This window comes from Nannospalax galili, unplaced genomic scaffold (genome assembly GCF_000622305.1).
Source record: "Nannospalax galili isolate Female #2095 unplaced genomic scaffold, S.galili_v1.0 scaffold2083, whole genome shotgun sequence".
Lineage (NCBI taxonomy): Eukaryota > Metazoa > Chordata > Mammalia > Rodentia > Spalacidae > Nannospalax > Nannospalax galili.
Genome location: NW_008350243.1, coordinates 98,856 through 103,403, shown reverse-complemented (window position 1 = coordinate 103,403; position 4,548 = coordinate 98,856). Strand labels below are relative to the sequence as shown.

The window sequence follows — 4,548 nt, the reverse complement described above, 5'->3', positions numbered from 1 at the left end:
GGGAGAGAGGGATGCCAGTGGGCCTTGGGGCTGGAAAGTGCATCAGGATCAGAGGGAAGAGGAGCCTGGCCAGCTTCTCATGCGTGGCAGTGCTCGGTGCTCGGTGCTCGGTGCTCGGTAAACTTGAGGAGCTAGGGCTCCTGGAAAGAGAAGAAGAAACATCCTTGGGTCTGGAGACACTGGAAGCATTTAAGGGAAGGCAGAGCCTGGTGCAGGGTTGGGGGTTAGAGAGGAGGTGCCTGGGGAACCTGAGCTGAGCTCCTCAGGCCCCATCAGGAAGAGTGCTCTGACAGAACAAGGTATAGGGAGGCATCCAGGCAGGTCCAGGTCTGGAGCCCAGAGCATGTGTTTGGGAGTCAGGCTGGCAGATGAAGGGGTGGGCTGAGGAGTGGACTCCTGCAGCATAGTGCAGAATCAGGACCCCAAGCCTAGGGGTGGAGTGTGCTGACCCTCCTTGGCTCAGGGCCAACTCCAGGAGATATGGGCTGCTTGACTAGCAGGGCCAAGGCTCTGGGTTTAAAGAGAACTCAGGGAACCTGAGAACAGGAGCCACTAATCAAGCCAGGCACCAGCAAGCCAGAGAAGGGATGAGGGACTTACAGGAGCCAAGATGGCAGGGCAGGCAGAGTTGAGGAAGGGTACGGAGCGAAGCTGTAGATGATGTGTGCAGTTCCAAGACACAGGGGCGAGATGCAGTACGGTAGGTGGCAGAGAGCTAAAGGGAGCAGGAGGCTGGCACAACAGTTCTCTGAAAACATCAGGCCCAGCTATGTCTGACAGCATGCTCACACGTCCCTTTTCTTTTACAGCCAGTCTGTCTACCCTCTGGTCCCCAGCTATGGGCACACCACTGGCCCCATGGTGACCCTGGGATGCCTGGTCAAGGGCTACTTCCTTGAACCAGTGACTGTGTCCTGGAACTCTGGAGCCCTGTCCAGTGGTGTGCACACCTACCTAGCTATCCTGCAGTCTGGGCTCTATACCCTCAGTGGCTCAGTGACCGAACTTGCCAGTACCTGGCTTAGTCAGAACTATACATGTGATGTAGCCCACCCACCCAGTAACACCAAGATGGACAGGAAAATTGGTGAGAAGATGGCCTGGGAGTGAACGGTCTACTGGAGGTTAGGCTGACCCCAGGCCTCCTGCCTAGACAGAAGAGGCTGGGCAGACATCGTCGGGGAGGGGATTCCATTAGGGTATAGTGTTTGTCTCCCTCCTGCAGACCTCCGCCCATGTCCCTCCCACTCTGGGGTGGTCTTCTGGGATGGATGCCCATGTTCCACATCATGGGCACACATGGGTGGATATGGATCTCAACCTGCCAAAGACCTGAGTCTACACCAGAGCCATACTGTCCTCTCCCTGGCTTGGTATCTTCTCTCCTCTGAACTCCAGTACTGCTCACTCTTCCCTATACAGAGTCCAGAATTTGTGAGCCCAGGCCCTGCAAGTGTTCCACATGTTCAGGTGAGTCAGCCTTGCTGTCCAGTCCTGAGGAGGGGCGTTGGGGGCAGAGAGTGTCTCACATCAGAGGGTGGCCCAGGTGTTGATCCATCTTTGTCCTTTCTCACCAGATCTTGGGCCCTTGGGGAGACCATCTGTCTTCATCTTTCCCCTAAAGTCCAAGGACACACTCTTGGTCTCCCTGACCCCCAAGATCACATGTGTGGTGGTGGATGTGAACCGGGATGACCCTGAAGTCCAGTTTGGCTGGTTTGTGAATGATGTGGAGGTTCACACAGCTCAGACACAGCTCCAGGAAGAGCAGCACAACACCACTCTCCGTGTGGTCGGCGCCCTCCCCATCCTGCATTAGGATTGGCTAAGGGGCAAAAAGTTCAAGTGCGAGGTCAAGAACAAAGATCTCCCATTCCCCATTGAATAAAACATCTCCAAAGTCAAAGGTGGATCTGTGGGGAACTCACATGGACACCTGTTCAACACTCACACCTAGCAAGGAGTCAGTACACTCCCAACTGCCAGAATGTCCACATGTGGGCCAGCACACGTAGACAAAGCTGTTGTCTTCTGAGGGTACCTGTACCCCTCCCCAGTACACACAATTCCTGAGAATCTGGACCCTCAGGCCAATGCTGCTACCCCACACAGCTGACACTCCCCCATAGCTATGTGGCCCGACTCACTTCCTCGTGTGGACCTTCTCTGAAGTCCAGGCATAACCAGGCAAAGGCTTTGCCGTCGCTTCGGGCTTGATCACCAGGGGACAGGCAGAGAGTCAGGCAGGCTGCATAGCCATTGCCTACTGGGGTCACAGGCTCTGAGTCAGCCCAGCCAGCCCCAACACTGAGGGATGGGCCAGGCAGAGTGGTCCTGCCTAGTCTAGGCCATCATCAAGTCTCGCGTTGGCTGTGTTGGAGGAGTTGCAGGAACTGTGGCTGCAGACCCAGAGGGTCCAAAGAAGAACTGGCCCCAGAGATGGTCTGCTGAGGTAATCCAGCTGGCCCTATCACCCATGCCTCCATCTTGCCGCATCCTGCCACACAGTGAGTCTCCCACAGCCCCACCTTAGCAGGACAAACACTGACCACCCTGTCTCTGTCCAGAGCTGGAACTGGATGAGACCTGTGCCGAGGCCCAGGATGGGCTCTGGACGATCATCACCATCTTCATCATCCTCTTCCTGCTCAGCCTGTGCTACAGCACCACCGTCACACTCTTCAAGGTCAGCCCCACTGGCCCCACACTGGTCTCCTACGGTCCTCATGATGTCCTATGTATCCCAGTGTTACACCCAAACTGTTACCATGCTGTCCCTGCAATGTCCTCGCACGGTCTCCATTTCTCCCACACTATCCTCATGCCGTCTCCAACCTGTGACCATGCTGTCCTTCTGTCCCATGCTACCCTCGTTCTACTCTCTCTCACTGCCACCACATTTTCACTGAGCTCTCTGCTGTCTCCACAATGTTCCCCACTCTGTCCACATATCATTGCCAGACCAAATCCACTCCGTCCCCCACAGTTTTCCACTATATCTTCTCCCAGGTCACCATGTCATTTCTAAATTCCTATATGGTTGGAGGGGTCCTTTGGGCTAGGTGAATGCTTGTTCACATACGGGATCTGTCTTGGGGGTGGGCATGAATTGTCTTACCCATCCCACCGCACAGGTAAAATCAATTTTCTCTCCATCGGTGGCATTGAAACAGAAGATTGCCTCTGACTACAGGAACAGGGTTGGGCAGGGGCTTCTGCTTCCTCTTCTGAGTGGCCCAGAGCTTCCTGGACCCTGTCCATTCTATTCAGTTGGCTTATACCCAGGCCACACTGCCTTCTCACCCAGCATCCACTGACCCTACTGCTCTCTGACCCTGCTCTTCCTAATCCTTCTCCCTTTGACAAGGCAGCATGCTGCGTCCCAGACCACAGCCACCCGGACCTCCACTGCCCTTCCACAGCGTTGGCCTGAACACTGGTTGCAGCTGGGAGGGCCGTATGTCCCCTCGCCAGCACTAGGATATCAAAGCCTTTGGACTGGCAGTTGGGGGCTGCTGAGTGCTTACATTACCTGTGCCCAGCTTGGCAGGGACTGGCCTTGGAGCCGGCCCTGTCCACACCGTCCTCTCACAGAGTTTCCTCAGAGGAGGAGCATTTTCAGACCCTTGGGAAGAGGCATCTGCCACCAAGGCTAGGAAGACCAGGGCCACAAGGGCTCAAAGGGAGCTCCAGGAAGGTCACTCCGAGGACCTTCACCCCACCCATGCCCAGCCAGGATCCTTCCTGGCACTTTGTGAACTCTGGGCTCTAGAGACAGAGCCTCCTGAAGGGGCCCTGGTGTCGGCCCCCTGTCCTGCTCAACATGTTGGATTCTCAGGCAAGGAATACACCCACAGACACCACTGACCCACAGCCTTGAGACCAGGACACTGCCACCTCCCTGGAGGTCCCGGCTACACTCCAAGGAGACACTCAGAGGAAGGCATGGGCTGCATGGTCTCTGTGGAACTCTGGTAAGTGCAGGGCAGAGGCCTCTGAGCAGGGCCTGGGTAACCAGCAAGGACCTCCTAGACACGGGCCTGATGAGCAGGTCCCAGCCGGGCCAGAAGAAGGGACACAAGAGCCACGGGAGGGAGAGGAGATGCAGGACGGCAGGCGGGGCGTCCAGCCAGGACTCTGACAGCAGCAAGTACCAACTGGAATAGACGTGCAGAGTCAGTCCAGCCCAGGGCACCGGGCCAGGTGTGGTCACTGCAGAGGCCTCATGTCAGTCCAGCCCGGGACACCGAGCCAGGTGTGGTCACTGCAGAGGCCCCATGTCAGTCCAGCCCAGGGCACCGTGCCAGGTGTGGTCACTGCAGAGACCCCATGTCAGTCCAGCCCAGGGCACCGAGCCAGGTGTGGTCACTGCAGAGGCCCCATGTCAGTCCAGCCCAGGGCACCGTGCCAGGTGTGGTCACTGCAGAGGCCCCATGTCAGTCCAGCCCAGGGCACCGGGCCAGGTGTGGTCACTGCAGAGACCCCATGTCAGTCCAGCCCAGGGCACCGAGCCAGGTGTGGTCAGTGCAGAGGCCTCATGTCTGGTTC

The 4,548-nt window shown here is 57.1% G+C and overlaps 1 pseudogene and 1 gene segment (V, D, J or C); one reads left to right on the top strand and one right to left on the bottom strand.

Annotated features, from left to right (window-relative positions):
- Positions 1-4,548, bottom strand: part of LOC103745454 — a 144,872-nt gene that overhangs the window by 60,833 nt on the left and 79,491 nt on the right.
- Positions 691-4,548, top strand: part of LOC108491520 — a 58,029-nt pseudogene continuing 54,171 nt past the window's right edge.